The following is a 26,845-nucleotide window of genomic DNA, read 5'->3' as shown; positions in this document are numbered from 1 at the left end:
TCTTCAGAATACCATGTATATGATGACTCACTTTTCTCTTCTATTGCTTTTAAGATTCTTTGCCTTCAACAGTTCAATCGTGTGTCTTTATGTGGATATCTTTTTTAACCAATTAATTTTTTTATTGAAGGATAATTGCTTTGCACAATTTTGTTGTTTTCTGTCAAACTTCAACATGAATCAGCCTTAGGAATATATATATCCCCTCCTGTTTGAAACTCCCTCCCATCTCCCCCCCCTCCATCCCACCCCTATAGATTGATACAGAGCCCCTGTTTGAGTTTCCTCAGCCATACAGCAAATTCCCGGTTGGCTATCTATTTTACATATGGTAATGTAAGCTTCAATGTTATTCTTACCATTTCTCTCACCCTCTCCTCCCCTCTCCCCATGTCCATAAGTCTATTTAATATGTCTCCTTCTCCATTGTTTCCCTGTAAATAAATTCTTTTACCATTTTTCTAGATTCTGTATATATGCATTAGAATACGATATTTATCTTTCTCATTCTGACTTACTCCATTCTGTATAATAGACTCTAGGTTCATCCACCTCATTAGGACTGACTCAAAGGTGCTCCTTTTTAAGGCTGAGTAATATTCCATTCTTTATATGTACCTCAACTTCTTTATCCATTCATCTGTTGATGGACGTCTAGGTTGCTTCCATGTTCTAGCTACTGTCTTGATGACTGTAGCTTTGTAGTATAACTTGAAGACAGGAAGCTTGATTCCTCCAGCCCCATTCTTCTTTCTCAAGACTGCTTTGGCTACTCAGGGTCTCTTGTGTTTCCATATGAATTGTGAAATTTTTTATTCTAGTTCTGTGAAAAATGTCAGTGGTAATTTTATAGGGATCACATTGAATCTGTAGATTGTGTTTGGTAGTATCATCATTTTCACAATATTGATTCTTCCTACATGGAATATCTCTCCATCTGTTTATGCCATCTATGATTTCTTTCACCAGTGTCTTATAATTTTCCATAAACAGTTCTTTTGTTTACTTAGGTAAGCTTATTCCTAGATATATCATTCTTTTTTTTTTTTTGCAGTGAATGTGACTGATTCCTTAATATGTATTCCTGATTTTTCATTATTAGTATATAGAAATGCAAGTGATCTCTGTGTGTTGATTTTGTATCCTATGACTTTGCTAAATTCACTGATTAGCTCTAGTAATTTTCTGATACTATCTTTAGGGTTTTCTATGTACAGTGTAATGTCATCTGCAAACAGTGAGAGCTTTACTTCTCTTTTGCTGATTTGGATGCCTTTTATTTCTTTTTCTTCTCTGATTGCTGTAGCTAGGACTTCCAGAACTATGTTGAATAATAGTGGTGAGAGTGGACACACTTGTCTTATTCCTGATCTTAGGGAGGATGCTTTCAGTTTTTCACCATTGTGAATAATGTTTGGAATAGGCTTGTCATATGTGGCCTTTACTATGTTGAGGTAGGTTCTTTCTATGCCCATTTTTTGAAGAGTTTTAATAATAAATGGGTGCTGAATTTTGTCAAAGGCTTTTTCTGCATCTTTTGAGATGATCATATGGTTTTTATCTTTCAATTTGTTAACATGGTGTATCACATTGATTGATTTGCATACAATGAAGAATACTTGCATCCCTGGAATAAACCCAAATTGATCATGGTGTATGAGCTTTTTGATGTGTTGCTGAATTCTGTTTGCTAAAATTTTGTTGAGGATTTTTGCCGCTATGTTCATCAATGATATTGGCCTGTAGTTTTCTCTTTTTGTGTTGTCTTTCACTGGTTTTGGTATCAGGGTGATGGTGGCCTCATAGAATAAGTTTCAAAGTGTTCTTTCCTTTGTAATTTTTTGAAAGAGTTTTAGAAAGATAGTCATTAGCTCTTCTCTAAATGTTTGATGGAATTCTTCTGTGACTCCCTCTGGTCCTGAGCTTTTGTTTTTTTGGGAGATTTTGGATCACAGCTTCAATTTCAGTATTTGTAATTAGGTTTTTCATAATTTATATTTCTTCTTGGTTCAATATTGGAAGATTGAACTTTACTAAGAACTTGTCCATTTCTTCTAGGTTATCCATTTTATTAACACATATTTGTTCATAATAGTCTCTTATAATCCTTTTTGTTTCTGCATTGTCTGTTGTAACCTCTCCTTTTTCATTTCTAATTTTGTTGATTTGATTCTTCTCTTTTTTTTTTTTTCTTAAGAAGTCTGGCTAAAGATTTGTCAATTTTGTTTATCTTCTCAAAGAACCAGCTTTCAGTTTTATTAATCTTTACTATTGTTTCTCTCTTTTTTTTTCATTTATTTCTGCTATAATTTTATGATTTATTTCCTTCTACTAATTTTGAGGGTTTTTTGTTCTTCTTTTTTCAGTTGTTTTAGGTGTAAAGTTAGGTTGTCTCTTCGATGTTTTTCTTGTTTCTTGAGGTAGGATTGTATTGCTATAAATTTCCCTCTTAAAACTGCTTTTGGTGCTTCCCATATGTTTTGAGTTGTCGTGTTTCCATTGCCATTTGTTACAAGAATTTTTGTTTTATTTCCCTTTGATTTCATCAATAATCTGTTGTTTATTTAGAAACGTGTTGTTTAATCTCCATGTGTTTGTGTTTCTTACAATTTTTTTGGTTGTAATTGATATCTAGTCTCATAGCTTTGTAGTCAGAGAAGATGCTCGGTATGATTTCAATTTTCTTAAATTTACTGAGGTTTTATTTGTGACCTGAAGGTCAGACAAAGGTCCGTCTAGTCAAGGCTATGGTTTTTCCAATGGTCATATATGGATATGAGAGTTGGACTATAAAGTAAGCTAAGTGCTGAAGAATTGATGCTTTTGAACTGGTGTTGGAGAGGACTCTTGAGAGTCCCTTGGACTTCAAGGAGATCCAACCAGTCCATCCTAAAGGGGATCAGTCCTGGGTGTTCATTAAAAGGTCTGATATTGAAGCTGAAACTCCAGTACTTTGGCTACCTGATGTGAAGGGCTAACTCATTTGAAAAGACCCTGATGCTGGGAAAGATTGAGGGCAGGAGGAGAAGGGGATGACAGAGGATGAGATGGTTGTATGGCATCACTGACTCAATGGACCTGGGTTTGGTTGGACTCCGGGTGTTGGTGAGCAACAGGGAGGCCTGGCATGCTGCGGTTCATGGGGTTGCAAAGAGTCGGACATGACTGAGCTACTGAACTGAACTGATTTGTGAGCCAAGATGTGGTCTATCTTAGAGAATGCTCCATGTGCACTTGAAAGGAAAGTGTAGTGTTCTGCATTTGGATGGAATGTCCTGAAGATATCAATGAGATCCATCTCATCTAATGTATCATTTATGACTTGTGTTTCCTTATTAGTTTTCTGTTTTGATGATCTGTTCATTAGTGTAAGTGGGGTGTTAAAGTCTCCTACTATGATTGTGTTACTGTCAATTTCCCCTTTTATGTCTGTTACTGTTTGTCTTATGTATTGAGGTGCTCCTATATTGGGTGCATAGATATTTACAATTGTCATGTCTTTGTCTTGGATTGATCCCTTGATTATTATGTAGTGTTCTTCCTTATCTCTTGTAAACTTTTTTATTTTAAGGTCTATTTTATCTGATATGAGGATTGCTACTCCAACTTTCTTTTACTTCTCATTTGCATGGAATATAGTTTTCCATCCTCTCCCTTTCAGTCTATATGTGTCTTGAGGTCTGAAGTGGATTTCTTGTAGAGAGCATATATATGGGTCTTGTTTTTATATCCATTCAGCCTGTCTGTGTCTTTTGGTTGGAGCATTTAATGCATTTACATTCAAAGATTTAAAGTAATTATTGATATATATGTTCCTATTGCCATTTTCTTACTTGTTTGGGGTTGATTTTGTGGATCTTTTTTCTTCTCTTGTATTTCATGACTATATAAGTCCCTTTAACATTTGTTGTAAAGCTGATTTGGTGGTACTGAATTCTCTTTACTTTTGCTTGTCTGAAAAGCTTTTTATTTCTCTATCAATTTTAAATAAGATCCTTGCCAGATAAAGTAATCTTGGTTGTAGATTTTTCCTTTTCACTGCTGTAAATCAGTTCAGTTCAGTTCAGTTGCTCAGTCATGTCCAACTCTTTGCGACTGCAAGAATCGCAGCACGCCAGGCCTCCATGTCCATCACCATCTCCCGGAGTTCACTCAGACTCATGTCCATCGAGTCCATGATGCCATCCAGCCATCTCATTCTGGGTCGTCCCCTTCTCCTCCTGCCCCCAATCTCTCCCAGCATCAGAGTCTTTTCCAATGAGTCAACTCTTCGCATGAGGTGGCCAAAGTACTGGAGTTTCAGCTTTAGCATCATTCCTTCCAAAGAAATCCCAGGGTTGATCTCCTTCAGAATGGACTGGTTGGATCTCCTTGCAGTCCAAGGGATTCTCAAGACTCTTCTCCAACACCGCAGTTCAAACGCATCAATTCTTTGGCACTCAGCCTTCTTCACAGTTCAACTCTCACATCCATACATGACCACAGGAAAAACCATAGCCTTGACTAGGCGGGCCTTAGTCGGCAAAGTAATGCCTCTGCTTTTGAATATACTATCAAGGTTGGTCATAACTTTTCTTCCAAGGAGTAAGCGTCTTTTAATTTCATGGCAGCAGTCATCATCTGCAGTGATTTTCGAGCCCCCCAAAAAATAAAGTCTGACACTGTTTCCACTGTTTCCCCATCTAATTCCCATGAAGTGATGGGACCAGATGCCATGATCTTCGTTTTCTGAATATTGAGCTTTAAGCCAACTTTTTCAATCGCCTCTTTCACTTTCATCAAGAGGCTTTTTAGCTCCTCTTCACTTTCTGCCATAAGGGTCCTGCCATTCCCCTCTGGCCTGCAGAGTTTCTGTTGAAAGATCAGCTGTTAAGCTTATGGGGTTTCCCTTGTCTGTTTCTTGTTACTTTTCCCTTGCTGCTTTTAATATTATTTATTTGTGTTTAGTCTTTGTTAGTTTGATTAGTATGTGTCTTGGCATGTTTCTCCTTGAGTTTATCCTGTATGGGACTCTTTGTGCCTCTTGGACTTGATTGACTATTTCCTTTTTATGTTGGGGAAATTTTCAAATGTAGTCTCTTCAAAAATATTCTCATGCCCTTTCTTTTTCTCTTCTTCTAAGAGACCTCTGTAATTTGAATGTTGTTGTGTTTGATATTGTCCCAGAAGTCTCTGAGACCATCATCAGTTCTTTTCATTCTTTTTACTTTATTCTTCTCTTCAGAAGTCATTTCCAGCATTTTGTCTAGCAGCTCACTGATTTGTTCTTCTGCTTCAGATAGTCTGCTATTGATTCCTTCTAGAGTGTTTTCAGTTTCAGTAATTGTGTTGTTTATCTCTGTATGTCTGTTCTTTAGTTGTTCTAGGTCTTAATTGATTCTTGCATTTTTTCCATTTTGTTTTCAAGGTTTTTGATCATCTTTGCTATCATTATTCTTAATTCTTTTCCAGGTAATTTGCCTATTTCCTCTTCATTTATTTGGACTTCTATGTTTCTAGTTTGTTCCTTCATTTGTTTAGTATTTATCTGCATTTTCAGGGTTTTTTTTTTTTTTTTTTTTAACTTGTTGTGTTTGATATCTCTTTTTCCCAGGCTTCAAGGTTGAATTCTTTTTCCTTTTGGTTTCTGTCCTCCTAAGTATGGTCCAATGTTTTGTATAAGCTTTTCATAGGGTGATATTTGTGCCGAGTTTTTCTTTGTTTGTTTGTGTGTTTTTCCTCTGATGAGCAAGGCTGAGTGAGGTGGCAATCCTGTCTGCTGATGATTGGGTTTATATTTTTTGTTTTCTTTGTTGTTTAGATGAGGCATAGTGCACAGTTTGCTACTGGTGGCCAGGTGACGTCAGGTCTTGTTCAAGTGATTTCCTTTGTGTGATTTCTCACTATTTGATACTCCTTAAGGTTAGTTCTCTGGTAGTCTAAGGTCTTGGAGTCAGTGCTCCCACTCCAAAAGCTCAGGGCTTGATCTCTGGAAATTTATAAATACTGTTATTGAAACCCTTCTAAGCTGGTTGAATGGAATAAAAAAGGAAGAGTCCATGTGACACAGTCTGTATATGCAGTATTGTCCTGTTGTTGTTGTTTTTTGTTTTTTGTTTTTTGTTTTTTTTTGACTGTGCTGGGTCCTTTTTGCTGCATGGGCTTTTCTGTAGTTGCAAGTGGAGGGTACTCTCCTTGAAGTGTGTGGGCTTCTCCTTTTGGTGGCTTTTCTTGTTGTGGAGAATGAACTCTCCAGTGTGCAGGCTTCAGTAGTTGTGGTTCCCAAGTTCTAGAGTACAGGCTCAACAGTTGTGGTGCACAGGCTTAGTTGCTTCATGGCAGGTTGGATCTTCTTGGACCAGGGATCAAACCTGTGTTTTTGCAGGCTGCAGTGCAATGGGTGTGTCATGTGCATGTGCTGGGGGAAGATTCCCCATTCTCAGCTGGGTAAATTCCCCCTTTTGAAGCCTTTCCTTTGTGCCCTAAAATAAGTAGCCTCAGTGTGAAAGAAAACTGTGTATATCTTTGAATTTACTGTAGTTGGAATTTGTCAAGGTTCTTGATTTGTAAACTTATGTCTTTCACTAGATTTGGGAAGTTTTTGAACACTATTTCTTCCAGTATTCTTCTCCTTTGTTTCTCATTTCTCCCTCTAAGACTCCCATAATGTTTGTGTTGGTCACTTGATTTACTTCAGGTCCTTTTGGTTCTGCTCACTTTTCATTATCATTTTTTCTTTCCACTTTATAAATTTCTCACTTTATGAATTTCAATTGGCCTACCTTTAATTCACTGACTCTTATTTCTCCCTGATTAAATATGTTATTGAATCCCTCAGTTAAATTGTTTTTCAGATTCTCTGCTTTTTAACTCCAGAATTTTTATTTAGTTCTTTTTAATAATTTCTTTTTTATTTATGTCCAAAACATTTTGATTACATTTTCTTCCTGATTATCTTTAGTTCTTTCTCCATGTTTTCCTTTAGCATTTTGATCATATTTAATATAGTTGTGTTGAAGTCTTTGTCTAGTAAGTTTCATATCTTAATTTCATTTCTGTTCATCAATTTTATTCTTTGAATAGGCCATACTTTCCCATTGCCTTGTATATCCTGTGATTTTGTTGTTGTTAAAAACTGAACGTTTGATTGTTGTAATATGGTAACTCTGGCAATCTTTCTCAGGGTTTGCTGTGTTGTTGCAGCCTTTGTTGGAAAGCTGGAGTAATCCATATATTCAGTGAGTACTCAAAGCTATTTTTGAAAAGATTGTATTCCTTTTCATGAATGGTCTCTGAGGTATCTATTCCTTTAGCTCTTGTTTGACTTGTGTTTTGACAGAGATTTCCTTGAATGCTAGGAGCTAAAAACAAAATTAAATGCCAATAATAAAAGAAAAGCACCCTCAGGATTCTCCTGGTGGTCCAGTGGTTAAGAATCCATCTTGCAATGCAGGAGATACTGGTTCAAACCCTAGTCCAAGGAGATCCCACATGCCTTGGTAAACTAAGCCTGTGTGCCACAACTATTGAAGCCTATGTGCCTAGAGCTTGTGCTCTGCAGGGCTCAATGTCACCACAATGAGATGCCCATGCTTGCCGCAACTAAAGAAAGCCCACAAGCAACAACAAAGAGCCAGCACAGCCAATAAATAATCTGCCTTACAATGCAGGAGACACGGGTTCAATCACTGGTCAGGAACTAAAATTCCACATGCCACAAAGAAACTAAGCTTGCATGCCACAAATACTGAGCCTGTGCATGGCACAACTTCAGAGTCCATATGCCACACCAAAAGTTCCCACATGACACATGGAAGATCCTGTGTGCTGCAACTAAGACCTAATGCGGCTAAATAAATATTTTTAAAAAGAAGAAGAAAAAATAAAAACAGCCTCTTTCAAAACAAAACAAAACCCTAAACACCTCTCGCAGTCCTTACAGATTGCTTTTGTGCTGGGGCAATCTAACACTTAGTCAGGTTTATGCTAAGCCTGTGGTGAAACTTAGTGTGACCTGAATTCTAAGTTAGGCAAAATAGAGACAAGTTCCTTGCATTAGTCCTTCAAGTAGACCTCAGAAAACTTAGAACAGACATATATAATACTTTGCAAATAAGGTCTTCTCTGCTCCCTCTAGAACCAAGGACCAGGATCCCACAGTGGGAGCATGAGCTTTTACCACTCAAAGACTGCTGCCAGTGCTTGGCAGCATAGAGTAATATGCACTCCTCTCCCCCTTTCCCTCTCTTCCCCTCTCGCCCTCCACCTCCCCTTCCCTTACTGAGACTCACTGCCTCCACTACTGCTGTGACACAGCTGCAGATGGAGCCAGCAAACAGCCATAGTTGAGAACCCCAGCTTGGAGAACCACCACATCAAGAGCTTTAAGAATAAGGGCCATGATGTGGACAATGTGAAGATACAGAAATGAAATGACTGTTCAACTGCAAAAGAACAAAAGAGATGAACAATTACTGAAAAAACGAAATGTTCCCCAAGAAGAAAATTTAGAAGATTCAGATGTTGATGCTGATTTTAAAGCACACAGTATAATACTAGAAGCCATAATGCAGAATGCCACAAATGATAAATACTCAGTGGCCCAGTTGAGTGCTATACAGGTTGCAAGAAAACTTTTATCCAGTGACAGAAATCCAACAGGTGATGACCTAATAAAACCTTGGATGTTACAATTCTAGTGAAGTGTCTAGAAAGGGATAATAATCCTTCATTACAGTCTGAAGCTGCATAAATGTTAACTAATATAGCATCAGGAACTTCTGCACAGACTCAAACTATCATAAAGTTTAATGCTGTACCTCTTTTTCTAAGACTTCTTTCAGCCACATCAAAATGTTTGTGAACAAGCAGTATGGGCTTTGGGATATTTTGTAGGTGATGATCCTCAGAGTAGAGATTATGTCATGTTCACTGAGAGTTGTCAAAACGCTCTGTCCTTCATCAGTCCCTCCATTCTTATTGCCTTCTTCTGTTTTCTTTTTTGTTTGTTTCTTTATTTTAGTCTGGGGTCTGATGCTCGTGATGAGCACACAGTTAAGTTCTGCCAGGATGGGGTTTTATTTTTATTTTTTTTAATTTAAATTTATTTATTTTAATTGGAGGCTAATTACTTTACAATATTGTATTGGTTTTGCCATACATCAACATGAATCTACCACGAGTGTACACGTGTTCCCAATCCTGAACCCTCCTTACAACTCCTTCCCCATATCATCTCTCTGGGTCATCCCAGTGCACCAGCCCCAAGCATCCTGTATCCTTCATCAAACCTGGACTGGAGATTGGTTTCTTATATGATATTATAAATGTTTCAATGCCTTTCTCCGAAATCATCTCAGCCTCTCCCTCTCCCACAGAGTCCAAAACTGTTCTATACATCTGTGTCTCTTTTGCTCTCTCGCATTCAGGGTTACCATTGAAGAGGTGGCAATATTCGGAAGAACTGTACGAAGTACACGGAAGAACTGTACAAAAAAAGATCTTCACGACCCAGATAATCATGATGATGTGATCACTCATCTAGAGCCAGACATCTGGGAATGTGAAGTCAAGTGGGCCTTAGAAAGCATCACTAAGAACAAAGCTAGTGGAGGTGATGGAATTCCAGTTGAGCTGTTTCAAATCGTGAAAGATGATGCTGTGAAAGTGCTACAGTCAATATGTCAGCAAATTTGGAAAACTCAGCAGTGGCCACAGGACTGGAAAAGGTCAGTTTTCATTTCAATCCCAAAGAAAGACAATGCCAAAGAATGCTCAAACTACCGCACAATTGCAGTCATCTCACATGCTACTAAAGTAATGCTCAAAATTCTCCAAGCCAGGCTTCAGCAATACATGAACGGTGAACTCCCTGATGTTCAAGCTTGTTTTAGAAAAGACAGAGGAACCAGAGATCAAATTGTCAACATCCGCTGGATCATGGAAAAAGCAAAAGAGTTCCAGAAAATCATCTATTTCTGCTTTATTGACTATGCCAAAGCCTTTGACTGTGTGGATCACAATAAACTGTGGAAAATACTGAAAGAGATGGGAATACCAGACCAGCTGACCTGCCTCTTGAGAAATCTGTATGCAGGTCAGGAAGCAACAGTGAGAACTAGACATGGAACAACAGACTGGTTCCAAATAGAAAAAGGAGTATGTAAAGGCTGTATATTGTCACCCTGCTTATTTAACTTCTATGCAAAGTACATCATGAGAAACGCTGGACTGGAAGAAACACAAGCTGGAATCAAGATTGCTGGAAGAAATATCAATAAGCTCAACATTCAGAAAACGAAGATCATGGCATCTGGTCCCATCATTTCATGGGAAATAGATGAGGAAACGGTGGAAACAGTGTCAGACTTTATTTTGGGGGGCTCCAAAATCACTGCAGATGGTGATTGCAGCCATGAAATTAAAAGACGCTTACTCCTTGGAAGAAAAGTTATGACCAACCTAGACAGTATATTCAAAAGCAGAGACATTACTTTGCCGACTAAGGTCTGTCTAGTCAAGGCTATGGTTTTTCCTGTGGTCATGTATGGATGTGAGAGTTGGACTGTGAAGAAGGCTGAGCGCCGAAGAATTGATGCTTTTGAACTGTGGTGTTGGAGAAGAGTCTTGAGAATCCCTTGGACTGCAAGGAGATCCAACCAGTCCATTCTGAAGGAGATCAACCCTGGAATTTCTTTGGAAGGACTGATGCTAAAGCTGAAACTCCAGTACTTTGGCCACCTCATGCGAAGAGTTGACTCATTGGAAAAGATTCTGATGCTGGGAGGGATTGGGGGCAGGAGGAGAAGGGGACAACAGAGATGAGATGGCTGGATGGCATCATGGACTCGATGGACGTGAGTCTGAGTGAACTCCGGGAGTTGGTGATGGACAGGGAGGCCTGACGTGCTGTGATTCATGGGGTCGCAAAGAGTTGGACACGACTGACCAACTGAACTGAACTGAACTGAACTGATTACCATCTTTCTAAATTCCATATATATGCATTAGTATACTGTATTGATGTTTTTCTTTCTGGCTTACTTCACTCTGTATAATCGGCTCCAGTTTCATCCACCTCATTAGAACTAATTCAAATGTATTCTTTTTAATGGCTGAGTAATTCTCCATTGTGTATATGTACCACAGCTTTCTTATCCATTTATACAAACAGTGCCACAGTGAACATTGGGGTACATGTGTCTCTTTTAATTCTGGTTTCCTTGGTGTTTATGCCCAGCAGTGGGATTGCTGTGTCATAAGGCAGTTCTATTTCCAGTTTGTTAAGGAATCTCCATACTGTTCTCCATAGTGGCTGTACTAGTTTGCATTCCCACCAACAGTGTAAGAGGTTTCCCTTTTCTCCACATCCTCTCCAGCATTTATTGCTTGTACACATTTGGATCACAGGCATTCTGACTGGCATGAAATGGCACCTCATTGTGGTTTTGATTTCCATTTCTCTGATAATGAGAGATATTGAGCATCTTTTCATGTGTTTGTTAGCAGTCTGTATGCCTTCTTTGGAGAAATGTTTATTTTGGTTTTTGTTCCGTTTTTTGATTGGGTCGTTTATTTTTCTGGAATTGAGCTACAGGGGTTGCTTGTATATTTTCAGAGTAGTTGTTTGTCAGTTGCTTCATTTGCTATTATTTTCTCTCATTCTGAAGACTGTCTTTTCACCTTGCTTATAGTTTCTTTTGTTGTGCAGAAACTTTTAATTTTAATTAGGTCCCATTTGTTTATTTTTGCTTTTATTTCCAATATTCTGGGAGGTGGGTCATAGAGGATCCTGCTGTGATTTATGTCGGAGAGAGTTTTGCCTATGTTCTCCTCTAGGAGATTTATAGTTTCTGGTCTTACGTTTAGATCTTTAATTTATTTTGAGTTTATTTTTGTGTATGGTATTAGAAAGTGTTCTAGTTTCATTCTTTTACAAGTGGTTGACCAGTTTTCCCAGCACCACTTGTTAAAGAGATTGTCTTTAATCCATTGTATCTTTTTGCCTCCTTTGTCAAAGATAAGGTGTCTATAGGTGCATGGGTTTATCTCTGGGCTTTCTATTTTGTTCCATTGATCTATATTTCTGTCTTTGTGCCAGTACCCTACTTTTTTGATGACTGTGGCTTTGTAGTAGAGCTTGAAGTCAGGCAGGTTGATTCCTCCAGTTCCATTCTTCTTTCTCAAGATTGCTTTGGCTATTCGAGGTTGTATTTTTTTTGTTTTTTGTTGTTTTGTTTTTTTTTTTTTTGTATTTCCATACACATTGTGAAATTATTTGTTCTAACTCTGTGAAAAATACCATTGGTAGCTTGATAGGGATTGCATTGAATCTGTAGATTGCATTGGGTAGTATACTCATTTTCACTACATTGATTTTTGAGATCCATGAACATGGTACAATTTTCCATCTATTAGTGTCCTCTTTGATTTCTTTCACCAGTGTTTTATAGTTTTATATATATAGGTCTATAGTTTCTTTAGGTAGATATATTCCTAAGTATTTTATTCTTTTCATTGCAATGGTGAATGGCATTGTTTCCTTAATTTCTCTTTCTTTCACTTATTATTAGTGTATAGGAATGCAAGGGATTTCTATGTGTTGATTTTATATGCTGCAACATTACTATATTCATTGATTAGCTCTAGTAATTTTCTGGTGGAGTCTTTAGGGTTTTCCATGTAGAGGATCATGTCATCTGCAAACAGTGAGAGTTTTACTTCTTCTTTTCCAATTTGGATTCCTTTTCTTTCTTTTTCTGCTCTGATTGCTGTGGCCAAAACTTCCAAAACTATGTTGAATAGTAGTGGTGACAGTGGGCACCCTTGTCTTGTTCCTGACTTTAGGGGAAATGGTTTCAATTTTTCACCATTGAGGATAATGTTTGCTGTGGGTTTGTCATACATAGCTTTTACTATGTTGAGGTATGTTCCTTCTATTCCTGCTTTCTGGAGTTTTTGTCATAAATGGATGTTGAATTTTGTCAAAGGCTTTCTCTGCATCTATTGAGATAATCATATGGCTTTTATTTTTCAATTTGTTAATGTGGTGTATTACATTGATTGATTTGCGGATATTGAAGAATCCTTGCATCCCTGGGATAAAGCCCACTTGGTCATGGTGTATGATCTTTTTATTGTGTTGTTGGATTCTGATTGCTAGGATTTTGTTAAGGACTTTTGCATCTATGCTCATCAGTGATATTGGCCTGTAGTTTTCTTTTGTTGTGGCATCTTTGTCAGGTTTAGGTATTAGGGTGATGGTGGCCTCATAGAATGAGTTTGGAAGTTTACCTTCCTCTGCAATTTTCTGGAAGAGTTTGAGTAGGATAGGTGTTAGCTCTTCTCGAAATTTTTGGTAGAATTCAGCTGTGAAGCCGTCTGAACCTGGGCTTTGTTTGCTGGAAGAGTTCTGATTACAGCTTCAATTTCCATGCTCGTGATGGGTCTGTTAACATTTTCTATTTCTTCCTGGTCCAGTTTTGAAAAGTTGTTTTCTATGAATTTGTCCATTTCTTCTATGTTGTCCATTTTATTGGCATATAATTGCTGATAGTAGTCTCTTATGATCCTTTGTATTTCTGTGTTGTCTGTTGTGATCTCTCCATTTTCATTTCTAATTTTATTGATTTCATTTTTCTCCCTTTGTTTCTTGATGAGTCTGGCTAATGGTTTGTCAATTTTATTTATCCTTTCAAAGAACCAGCTTTTGGCTTTGTTGATTTTTGCTATGGTCTCTTTTGTTTCTTTTGCATTTATTTCTGCCCTAATTTTTAAGATTTCTTTCATTCTGCTAACCCTGGGGTTCTCCATTTCTTCCTTTTCTCATTGCTTTAGGTGTAGCATTAGATTATTTGACTTTTTTCTTGTTTCTTGAGGTATGCCTGTATTGCTATGAACTTTCCCCTTAGCACTGCTTTTACAATGTCCCACAGGTTTTGGTTTGTTGTGTTTTCATTTTCATTAGTTTCTATGTATATTTTTATTTCTTTTTTGATTTCTTCAGTGATTTGTTGGTTATTCAGCACCATGATATTCAGCTTCCATATTTTGGAATCCTTAATAGTTTTTCTCTTGTAATTGAGATCTAACCTTACTGCAGTGTGGTCAGAAAAGATTCTTGGAATTATTTCAAGTTTTTTGAATTTACCAAGGCTAGATTTATGGTCCAGGATGTGATCTATCTTGGAGAGGGTTCTGTGAGCATTTGAGAAAAAGGTGAAATTCATTATTTTCGGGTGAAATGTCCTATAGATATCAATTAGGTCTAACTGGTCTATTGTATCATTTAAAGTTTGTGTTTCTTTGTTAGTTTTCTGTTTAGTTGATCTATCCATAGGTGTGAGTGGGGTATTAAAGTCTCCCACTATTATTGTGTTATTATTAATTTCCCCTTTCATACTTGTTAGCATTTGTCTTACATATTGCAGTGCCTAGAGGAGCTACCCCGTGTCCGAGGTCAGGGGTGGCAGCCGAGAGGAATTACGCTGTGTCCAAGGTAGGGACACTGGCAGAGAGTGCCAGGCTGTGAAAGTGCAGTAGCAGCTGAGAGGAGCTACCCCTGGCCAAGGCCAGGGGCAGCAGCCAGGAGGAGTGACCCCACGTCCAAGGAGCAGTGGCTGCGCAGGCACCGGAGGTCCTAGAGAAGCTATTTCACGTTCAAGGTCGGGAGGGTCAGCAGTGAGGAGATATCGCATGTCCAAGGTAGGGAGCAGTGGCTGTGCTTTGTTGGAGCAGCCGTAAAGAGATCTCCTATGTCCAAGGCAAGAGAAACCCAAGTAAGACGGTAGGTGTTGCAAAAGGGCAGACACATTGAAACCATAATCACAGAAAACTAGTCAATCTAATCACACTAGGACCACAGCCTTGTCTAACTCAATGAAATTAAGCCATGCTCTGTAGGGCCACCCAAGACAGGCGAGCCTGGTGGAGAGGTCTGACACAATGTGGTCCACTGGAGAAGGGAATGGCAAACCACTTCAGCATTCTTGCCTTGAGAACCCCATGAACAGTATGAAAAGGCAAAATGATGGGATACTGAAAGAGGAACTCCCCAGGTCAATAGGTGCCCAATATGCTACTGGAGATAAGTGGAGAAATAACTCCAGAAAGAATGAAGGGATGGTGCCAAAGCAAAAACAATACCCAGCTGTGGATATGACTGGTGATAGAAGCAAGGTCCAATGCTGTAAAGAGCAATATTGCATAGGAACCTGGAATGTCAGGTCCATGAATCAAGGCAAATTGGAAGTGGTCAAACAGGAGATGGCAAGACTGAGCGTCGACATTCTAGGAATCAGCGAACTAAAATGGACTGGAATTGGTGAATTTAACTAAGATGACCATTATATCTACTACTGTGGGCAGGAATCCCTCAGAAGAAATGAAGTAGCCATCATGGTCAACAAAAGAGTCTGAAATGTAGTACTTGGATGCAATCTCAAAAATGATAGAATGATCTCTGTTCGTTTCCAAGGCAAACCATTCAATATTACGGTAATCCGAGTCTATGCCCCAACCAGTAATGCTGACGAAGCTGAAGTTGAACGGTTCTATGAAGACCTACAAGATCTTATAGAACAGACACCCCAAAAAGATGTCCTTTTCATTATAGGGGACAGGAATGCAAAAGTAGGAAGTCAAGAAACACCTGGAGTAACAGGCAAATTTGGCCTTAGAATGTGGAATGAAGCAGGGCAAAGACTGATAGAGTTTTGCCAAGAAAATGCACTGATCATGGCAAACATCCTCTTCCAACAACACAAGAGAAGACTCTACATATTGACATCACAAGATGGTCAACACCGAAATCAGACTGATTATATTCTTTGCAGCCAAAGATGGAGAAGCTATATACAGTCAACGAAAACAAGACCAGGAGCTGACTGTGGCTCAGACTATGAACTCCTTATTGCCAAATTCAGACTTGAATTGAAGAAGGTAGGGAAAACCGCTAGACCATTCAGGCATGACCTAAATCAAATCCCTTATGATTACACAGTGGAAGTGAGAAATAGATTTAAGGGCCTAGATCTGATAGAGTGCGTGATGATCTATGGAATGAGGTTCATAACATTATACAGGAGACAGGGATCAAGACCATCCCCATGGAAAAGAAATGCAAAAAAGCAAAATGGCTGTCTGGGGAGGCCTTATAAATCGCTGTGAAAAGAAGAGAAGTGAAAAGCAAAGGAGAAAAGGACAGATACAAGCATCTGAATGCAGAGTTCCAAAGAATAGCAAGGAGAGATAAGAAAGCCTTCTTCAGCGATCAATGCAAAAAAAAATACAGGAAAACAATAGAATGGGAAAGACTAGAGATCTCTTCAAAAAAATTAGAGCTACCAAGGGAACATTTCATGCAAGGATGGGCTCTGTAAAGGACAGAAATGGTATGGCCTTAAAAGCAGAAGATATTAAAAAGAGGTGGCAAGAAAACACAGAAGAATTTTACAAAAAAGATCTTCATGACCAAGATAATCACAATGGTGTGATCACTCACCTAGAGTCAGACATCCTGGAATGTGAAGTCAAGTGGGCCTTAGAAAGCATCACTATGAACGAAGCTAGTGGAGGTGATGGAATTCCAGTGGAGCTATTTCAAATCCCAAAAGATGATGCTGTGAAAGTGCTGCACTCAATATATCAGCAAATTTGGAAAACTCAGCACTGCCCTCAGGACTGGAAAAGGTCAGTTTTCATTCCAAGCACAAAGAAAGGCAATGCCAAAGAATGCTCAAACTACTGCACAATTGCACTTATCTCACATGCTAGTAAAGTAATGCTCAAAATTCTCCAAGCCAGGCTTTAGCAATATGTGAACCGTGAACTTCCAGTTGTTCAAGTTGGTTTTATTTTTTTATTTTTTTTTAATTTATTTTTTTTTTAAATTTTAAAATCTTAAATTCTTACATGCGTTCCCAAACATGAACCCCCCTCCCACCTCCCTCCCCACAACATCTCTCTGGGTCATCCCCATGCACCTGCCCCAAGCAAGCTGCACCCTACGTCAGACATGGACTGGCGATTCAATTCTTACATGACAGTATACATGTTAGAATTCCCATTCTCCCAAATCGTCCCACCCTCTCCCTCTCCCTCTGAGTCCAAAAGTCCGTTATACACATCTGTGTCTTTTTTCCTGTCTTGCATACAGGGTCGTCATTGCCATCTTCCTAAATTCCATATATATGTGTTAGTATACTGTATTGGTGTTTTTCTTTCTGGCTTACTTCACTCTGTATAATTGGCTCCAGTTTCATCCATCTCATCAGAACTGATTCAAATGAATTCTTTTTAACGGCTGAGTAATACTCCATTGTGTATATGTACCACAGCTTTCTTATCCATTCATCTGCTGATGGACATCTAGGTTGTTTCCATGTCCTGGCTATTATAAACAGTGCTGCGATGAACATTGGGGTACATGTGTCTCTTTCAATTCTGGTTTCCTCCGTGTGTATGCCCAGAAGTGGGATTGCTGGGTCATAAGGTAGTTCTATTTGCAATTTTTTAAGGAATCTCCACACTGTTCTCCATAGTGGCTGTACTAGTTTGCATTCCCACCAACAGTGTAGGAGGGTTCCCTTTTCTCCACACCCTCTCCAGCATTTATTGCTTGCAGATTTTTGGATCGCAGCCATTCTGACTGGTGTGAAGTGGTACCTCATTGTGGTTTTGATTTGCATTTCTCTAATAATGAGTGATGTTGAGCATCTTTTCATGTGTTTGTTAGCCATCCGTATGTCTTCTTTGGAGAAATGTCTATTTAGTTCTTTGGCCCATTTTTTGATTGGGTCGTTTATTTTTCTGGAATTGAGCTGCAGAAGTTGCTTGTATATTTTTGAGACTAGTTGTTTGTCAGTTGTTTCATTTGCTATTATTTTCTCCCATTCAGAAGGCTGTCTTTTCACCTTGCTTATATTTTCCTTTGTTGTACAGAAGCTTTTAATTTTAATTAGATCCCATTTGTTTATTTTTGCTTTTATTTCCAGAATTCTGGGATGTGGATCATAGAGGATCCTGCTGTGATTTATGTCTGAGAGTGTTTTGCCTATGTTCTCCTCTAGGAGTTTTATAGTTTCTGATCTTACATTTAGATCTTTAATCCATTTTGAGTTTATTTTTGTGTACGGTGTTAGAAAGTGATCTAGTTTCATTCTTTTACAAGTGGTTGACCAGTTTTCCCAGCACCACTTGTTAAAGAGATTGTCTTTACTCCATTGTATATTCTTGCCTCCTTTGTCAAAGATAAGGTGTCCATATATGTGTGGATTTATCTCTGGGCTTTCTATTTTGTTCCATTGATCTATATGTCTGTCTTTGTGCCAGTACCATACTGTCTTGATGACTGTGGCTTTGTAGTAGAGCCTGAAGTCAGGCAAGTTGATTCCTCCAGTTCCATTCTTCTTTCTCAAGATTGCTTTGGCTATTCGAGGTTTTTTGTGTTTCCATACAAATCTTGAAATTATTTGTTCTAGTTCTGTGAAAAATGTGGCTGGTAGCTTGACAGGGATTGCATTAAATTTGTAAATTGCTTTGGGTAGTATACTCATTTTCACTATATTGATTCTTCCGATCCATGAACATGGTATATTTCTCCATGTATTAGTGTCCTCTTTGATTTCTTTCATCAGTGTTTTATAGTTTTCTATATATAGGTCTTTAGTTTCTTTAGGTAGATATATTCCTAAGTATTTTATTCTTTTCGTTGCAATGGTGAATGGAATTGTTTCCTTAATTTCTTTTTCTACTTTCTCATTATTCGTGTATAGGAATGCAAGGGATTTCTGTGTGTTGATTTTATATCCTGCAACTTTACTATATTCATTGATTAGGTCTAGTAATTTTCTGGTGGAGTCTTTAGGGTTTTCCATGTAGAGGATCATGTCATCTGCAAACAGTGAGAGTTTTACTTCTTCTTTTCCAATTTGGATTCCTTTTCTTTCTTTTTCTGCTCTGATTGCTGTGGCCAAAACTTCCAGAACTATGTTGAATAGTAGCGGTGAAAGTGGACACCCTTGTCTTGTTCCTGACTTTAGGGGGAATGCTTTCAATTTTTCACCATTGAGGATAATGTTTGCTGTGGGTTTGTCATATATTGCTTTTATTATGTTGAGGTATGTTCCTTCTATTCCTGCTTTCTGGAGAGTTTTTATCATAAATGGATGTTGAATTTTGTCAAAGGCTTTCTCTGCATCTATTGAGATAATCATATGGTTTTTATTTTTCAGTTTGTTAATGTGGTGAATTACATTGATTGATTTGCGGATATTGAAGAATCCTTGCATCCCTGGGATAAAGCCCACTTGGTCATGGTGTATGATCTTTTTAATGTGTTGTTGGATTCTGATTGCTAGAATTTTGTTGAGGATTTTTGCATCTATGTTCATCAGTGATATTGGCCTGTAGTTTTCCTTTTTTGTGACATCTTTGTCAGGTTTTGGTATTAGGGTGATGGTGGCCTCATAGAATGAGTTTGGAAGTTTACCTTCCTCTGCAATTTTCTGGAAGAGTTTGAGGAGGATAGGTGTTAGCTCTTCTCGAAATTTTTGGTAGAATTCAGCTGTGAAGCCGTCTGGACCTGGGCTTTTGTTTGCTGGAAGATTTCTGATTACCATTTCAATTTCTGTGCTTGTGATGGGTCTGTTAAGATTTTCTATTTCTTCCTGGTTCAGTTTTGGAAAATTGTACTTTTCTAAGAATTTGTCCATTTCTTCCACGTTGTCCATTTTATTGGCATACAACTGCTCATAGTAGTCTCTTATGATCCTTTGTATTTCTGTGTTGTCTGTTGTGATCTCTCCATTTTCATTTCTAATTTTATTGATTTGATTTTTCGCTCTTTGCTTCTTGATGAGTCTGGCTAATGGTTTATCAATTTTATTTATCCTTTCAAAGAACCAGCTTTTGGCTTTGTTAATTTTTGCTATGGTCTCTTTTGTTTCTTTTGCATTTATTTCTGCCCTAATTTTTAAGATTTCTTTCCTTCTACTAACTCTGGGGTTCTCCAACTCTTCCTTTTCGCGCTCGTCAAGTTGGTTTTAAAAAAGGCAGACGAACCAGAGATCAAATTGCCAACGTCTGCTAGATCATGGAAAAAGCAAGAGAGTTCAAGGAAAACATCTATTTCTGCTTTATTGACTATGCCAAAGCTTTAGACTGTGTGGAACACAATAAACTGTGGAAAATTCTGAAAGAGATGGGAATATCAGACCACCTGACCTGCCTCTTAAGAAATCTTTATGCAGGTCAGGAAGCAACAGTGAGAACTGGACATGGAACAACAGACTGGTTCCAAATAGGAAAATCAAGGCTGTATATTGTCACCCTGCTTATTTAACTTCTATGCAGAGTACATCATGAGAAACACTGGACTGGAAGAAACACAAGCTGGAATCAAGATTACTGGTAGAAATATCAATAACCTCAGATATGCAGATGACACCACCCATATGGCAGAAAGTAAAGAGGAACTAAAAAGTCTCTTGATGAAAGTGAAAGAGGAGAGTAGAAAAGTTGATTTAAAGCTCAACACTTAGAAAAAGAAGATCATGGCATCTGGCCCCATCACTTCATGGGAAATAGATGGGGAAACAGTGGAAAGAGAGGCAGACTTTATTTTTGGGGGGCTCCCAAATCACTGCAGATGGTGATTGCAGCCATGAAATTAAAAGATGCTTACGCCTTGGAAGAAAAGTTATGACCAACCTAGATAGCATATTCAAAAGCAGAGACATTACTTTGCCAACAAGATCTGTCTAGTCAAGGCTATGGTTTTTCCAGTAGTCATGTATGGATGTGAGAGTTGGACTGTGAAGAAAGCTGAGCACCAAAGAATTGATGGTTTTGAACTGTGGTGTTGGAAAAGACTCTTGAGGGTCCCTTGGACTGCAGGGAGATTCAACCAGTCCATTGTGAAAGAGATCAGCCCTGAGATTTCTTTGGATGGAATGATACTGAAGTTGAAACTCCAGTACTTTGGCCACCTCATGCAAAGGGTTGGCTCATTGGAAAAGACTGATGTTGGGAGGAATTGGGGGCAGGAGGAGAAGGGGACGACAAAGGATGAGATGGCTGGATGGCATCACTGACTCCATGGACGTGAGTCTGAGTGAACCCTGGGAGTTGGTGATGGACAGGGAGGCCCGGCGTACTGTGATTCATGGGATCGCAAAGAGTCGGACACGACTAAGTGACTGAACTGAACTGAACTGAACTGAGTTGCAGTGCTCCTATGTTGGGTGCATATATATTTATATCTTCTTCTTCGATTGATCCTTTGATCATTATGTAGTGTCCTTCTTTGCCTCTTTTCACGGCCTTTGTTTTAAAGTCTATATTATCTGATATGAGTATTGCAACTCCTGCTTTCTTTTGGTCTCTGTTTGCATGGAATATCTTTTTCTAGCCCTTCACTTTCAGTCTGTATGTGTCCTTTGTTCTGAGGTGGGTCTCTTGTAGACAAAATATATAGGGGACTTGTTTTTGTATCCATTCAGCCAGTCTTTGTCTTTTGGTTGAGGCATTCAACCCATTTATATTTAAGGCAATTATTATTTTTAAAAAATATAAATTTATTTATTTTAATTGAAGGTTAATTACTTTATAATATTGTATTGTTTTTTTGATAAGTATGATCGCTTTGCCATTTACTTTATTGTTTTGCATTCGAGGTTATACACCCTTTTTGTGTTTCCTGTCTAGAGAAGATCCTTTAGCATTTGTTGGAAAGCTGGTTCGGTGCTGCTGATTTCTCTCAGCTTTTGCTTGTCTGTAAAGCTTTTGATTTCTCCTTCATATTTGAATGAGATCTTTGCTGGGTACAGTAATCTGGGCTGTAGGTTATTTTCTTTCATCCCTTTCAGTATGTTTTGCCATTCCCTCCTGGCCTGAAGTGTTTCTATAGTAAGATCAGCTATTATCCTTATGGGAATCCCCTTGTGTGTTATTTGTTGGTTTCCCCTTGCTGCTTTTAATATTTGTTCTTTGTGTTAGATCTTTGTTAATTTGATTAATATGTGTCTTGGGGTGTTTCACCTTGGATATATCCTGTTTGGGACTCTCTGGGTTTCTTGGACTTGGGTGATTATTTCCTTCCCCATTTTAGGGACGTTTTCAACTATTATCTCCTCAAGTATTTTCTCATGGTCTTTCTTTTTGTCTTCTTCTTCTGGGACTCCTATGATTCAAATGTTGGAGGGTTTAATATTGTCCCGGAGGTCCCTGAGATTGTCCTCATTTCTTTTAATTCATTTTTCTTCTTTCCTTTATGATTCATTAATTTCTACCATTCTATCTTCTACTTCACAGATCTTATCTTCTGCCTCCATTATTCTACTATTTTTTGCCTCCAGAGTGCTTTTGATCTCATTTATTGCATTATTCATTATATATTGACTCTTTTTTATTTCTTCTAGGTCCTTGTTAAACCTTTCTTGCATCTTCTCAATCCTTGTCTCCAGGCTATTTATCTGTGATTCCATTTTGATTTCAATATTTTGGATCATTTTCACTATCATTATTCAGAATTCTTTATCAGGTAGATTCCCTATCTCTTCCTCTTTTGTTTGGTTTGGTCGGCATTTATCCTGTTCTTTACCTGCTGGATATACCTCTGTCTCTTCATCTTGTTAATATTGCTGAGTTTGGGGTGGCCCTTCTGTATTCTGGCAGTTTGTGGAGTTCTCTTTATTGTGGAGTTTCCTCGCTGTGTGTGATGTTGTACAGGTGGCTTGTCAAGGTTTCTTGGTTAGGGAAGCTTGTATCAGTGTTCTGGTGAGTGGAGCTGGATTTATTCTCTCTGGGGTGCAATGAAGTGTCCAGTAATGAGTTATGAGATGTCGATGGTTTTGGAGTAACTTTGGGCAGCCTGTATATTGAAGCTCAGGGCTGTGTTCCCGTGTTTCTGGAGAATTTGTATGGTATGTCTTGCTCTGGAACTTGTTGGGCCTTGGGTGGTTCCTCGTTTCAGTGCAGGTGTGGAGGCATTTGATGAGCTCCTATCAATTAATGTTCCCTGGAGTCAGGAATTCTCTGGTGTTCTCAGGATTTGGACTTAAGCCTCCTGCTTTTGGTTTTCAGTCTTATTTTTACAGTAGTCTCAAGACTTCTCCTATACAGCTCCAGTGATAAAACATCTAGTTTGAAGATGAAAAGTTTCTCCATGGTAAGGGACACCCAGAGAGATTCACAGAGTTACATGGAGAAGAGAAGAGGGAGGAGGGAGTTAGAGTTGACCCAAATGACATGAGGTGGAATTAAAAGAGGAGAGAGCATGTTAGCCAGTAATGAGTTCCTTATGTGTGCTCCACAGTCTGGACTGCTGAGAGATGTTCACGGAGTTATACAGAGAAGACAAGAGGGAGGAAGGAGACAGAGGTGGCCAGGAGGATAAACGGAGGGAATCAAAAGGAGAGAGACAGATCGAGTCAGTAATCAATTCCCTAAGTGTTCTCCACCATCTGGAACACAAAGAGATTCACAGAGTTGGGTAGAGAAGAGAAGGGGGAGGGATGAGACAGATGCGATCTGCTGGAGAAAAAGGAGATTCCAAAGGGGGAGAGAGCAGTCAAGCCAGTAATCTCACTTCCATGTAAAAATGTGTACTGAAGATTGGGTTCTTAAAGGTATAAAATTGATAACATATACCAAAAAGTAAAGATTAAAAATCTAGAGTAGAGGTTGGATTTTGAAAATTACAATATTAAAGAAAAGAAGAAGAAAAAAGTTCACAAAAATTATTTAAATATATATATATATGAAGTTTGCTAAAAAAAAATAGGGTTTTTTTTTAAGTAATAGTAGGTTATAAAAATGAAAATTAAAGGAGTAATAGAGGATCTAAAGTTTTTTTTTAAAAAAAGAAAAAGAACAATGATTATAAAAATTGTAAAAATATATCTAGGAATTTCTCTGGTGTTGTTGTGGGCAGTGTGGGGTCAGTTCATTTTCGGATAGTTCCTTAGTCCGGCTTATATTTCTCAAGATCTATAGGCCCCTTCTTATGTAGTCAGTACTAACTACAGCATTGTCATCTATTGCAACGGTCACTTCTAAGGTGGTTCCCTGTTTTAGCTTCTGTTTGCTGGTCTCCAGTGTCTGATTTCCACCCTGACACAAGGGGGGCAGTGGTGGACACTATTTTTAGGCTCACTTTTTCAGTCGCACTGTGGGGAGGGAGGGACACTGCAAACAAATAACACTGGTATGTGCTCACAGTGTCTCAGACACACTGGGCCTGCCCCTGCTCATGGCGCGTGTGCCCTCTCTGCCCACACAGCTCAGGCTCTAGGTTGCTCCGCCAGGAACCATGCGAGGCCGGCCCTGTGCTGCATGCACCTCCCAGGTCTAATCTGCTCAGGTTCAGGCACTTGGGTAGTCCTCAGAGGTGCAGACTCGGTTGGGCCTGCGTTTTGTACCCTTCCTAGGTCCGAGCAGCTCAGGTGATGAGGTGTTTGGCGAGTGCAGTCGCTGTGACTTATCACCTCCCCCATCCTTGCCATTCATTTTTCTGGGTGTACAACTGGCGCACCTTCTCAGGCAAATGTTGACTGTCAAGAACCCCAGGAAGTCTTAGTTAGCAAAGAAGCCTGCTTGCAGCTTGGTAGATAATGTCTCTCTGGGGCTGCAGTTGCCCTCTTCTGGCTCTGGCTGCCTGTCACCAGAGGGGGATGGTCTGAAGCCAGCTAGTTCTGTTCAGTCCTTTGTTCTGTGTGTGGGTCTGGCGGTGTCTTAGGTTAGGGCTTTTTGCGTGGTAGCTATCCCACAGTCTGGTTTGCTAGCCCAAGTTAGTTCCTTCAGATTGCCCTCGGGGCATTCAGGCCTGGTCCCTACTCTAAGCAATACAGCCTGCCCCTCCCTGCCCAGTCCCCACTTGCTAGTGGCAGATGCAGGCATCTGTGCTGCTTCTCCACTGGGGGAGTTTCCATTGGGCTCCTAATCTGTGGGTTTTAATTATTTATTTATTTTTCCTCCCTGTTATGTTGCCCTCTGTGCTTCCAAGGCTCGCCACAGACTCGGCAGTGAGAGTGTTTCCTGGTGTTTGGAAACTTCTCTCTTTTTAAGACTCCCTTCTTGGGATGAAGCTCCTTCCCTACCTCTTTTGTCTCCTTTTTTGTCTTTTATATTTTTTACTACCTGCTTTTCTGGGTGCCTGATGTCCTTTGCCGGCATTCAGAAGTTGTTTTGTGGAATTTACTAAGTGTTTAAATGTTCTTTTAATGAATTTGTGGGGGAGAAATTGGTCTCACCATCCTATTCCTCTGCCATCTTCTATTGCCTTCTTTTGGAATGTCTTATGGGTTATTTTCAGTCTCTGCAGAAATAAGGACCGACTCTATCACCTATGTAGAGAGTCTGGAGATTTTGCCAGGATTGTGTGTCTTAATATATCATATGGACATAGACACTCTTGTGAATACTGTTTGGGTGCTGTCACATCTGATAGATGGAGTTAAAGAGCAGATACAGATGGCTATTGATTCAAGGGCTGTGGCATTTATTGTGCCCCTTCTGAGCCATCAGGAAATGAAAGTTCAAACAGCAGCACTCAGAGCAGTTGGCAACATAGGGACAGGTGCCAACGAGCAGACCCAGGTTGTTCTCAACTGCAATGTCCTGTCACATTTCCAAATATCTTATCACTTCCAAAGGAGAAGATAAATAAGGAAGCAGTGTGATTCCTTTCCAACATTACAGCAGGCAACCAGCAAAAAGTTCAAGCTGTAATAGATGCTGGATTAATCCTATGATTATTTATAAGCTTGCTAAGGGGGACTTTGGAACACAAAAGGGAGCTTTGGGGGCAATTAGCAGCTTAATAATAAGTGGCAAAAAATATCAAGTTGAGTACAGCACAATACCGCCTTTCTCTAATTTACTTTCAGTAAAAGATTCTCAAGTTTTTCAGGTGGTTTTAGATGGTCTATAATGGCTAGTGATCAAGCAAGCATGATAGCTGAAGTAATAAAGAATGCAGTGGTTTGGAGAAGTTTTACAGCAATATAAAAATGAAGACATATATTTAGCATTTGAAATCATAGATCAGTATTTCTCTGGCAACGATATTGATGAAAATCCTAGCCTCATTGTGAAGCAACACAAGGAGTTACTTACAACTTTGATCCAACAGCCAACCTTCAAACAAAAGAATTTATATTTGAGTTCAATTGAGTGCAGCATGTTTCCCACAATCAATGTGAAGCACCACCAGATGGCTACCAAGTAACAAAAACAACAACTAGAAAAGGCTCCAAAACATACATGCCCCCTTGTTTTGATGCTTCTAAAGCAAGCCATGTCTCAATCACTCTGCAAATGCCAAAAGTCACTAATCAAATGGACTATAAAGGCATATAATTGCTTAAACTGTTTTAGAATTCTCCTTTAACAACCTCAACTACCCTATTTTCCCTGTTCCCTGGTGCCACATGCTGACAAGTGCAGTAACCAGTTTAAAATATTCTGAGGTGGTAGCTTTGCTCCAGAAAAAACCAAGGAGAGATTGTAAAAAAGCCTTCCTCTGCGATCAATGAAAAGAAATAGAGGAAGACAATACAAAGGGAAAGACTAGCGATCTCTTCAAGAAAATTAGAGATACCAAGGGAACATTTCATGTAAAAATGGGCACAATAAAGGACAGAAATAGTATGGGCCTAACAGTAGCAGAAAATATTAAGAAGAAGTGGCAAAAATACACAGAAGAACTATACAAAAAAGACCTTTATGACCCAGATAACCACGATGGTATGGGCACTCACCTAGAGCCAGACATCCTGGAATGTGAAGTCAAGTTGGCCTTAGAAAACATCACTATGAACAAAGCTAGTGGAGGTGATGGAATTCCAGTTGAGCTGTTTCAAATCCT

General features: G+C 39.0%; 1 pseudogene; it reads left to right on the top strand.

Moving 5' to 3' along the window:
- Window positions 1-1,410: 1,410 nt before the first annotated feature.
- On the top strand, window positions 1,411-26,151 carry LOC102178343 (annotated as a pseudogene).
- Window positions 26,152-26,845: the final 694 nt, after the last annotated feature.

Source organism: Capra hircus, assembly GCF_001704415.2.
Source record: "Capra hircus breed San Clemente chromosome X unlocalized genomic scaffold, ASM170441v1, whole genome shotgun sequence".
Classification (NCBI taxonomy): domain Eukaryota; kingdom Metazoa; phylum Chordata; class Mammalia; order Artiodactyla; family Bovidae; genus Capra; species Capra hircus.
The sequence above is the reverse complement of the archived record's forward strand: the minus strand, read 5'-3'. Positions and strand labels throughout refer to the sequence as shown.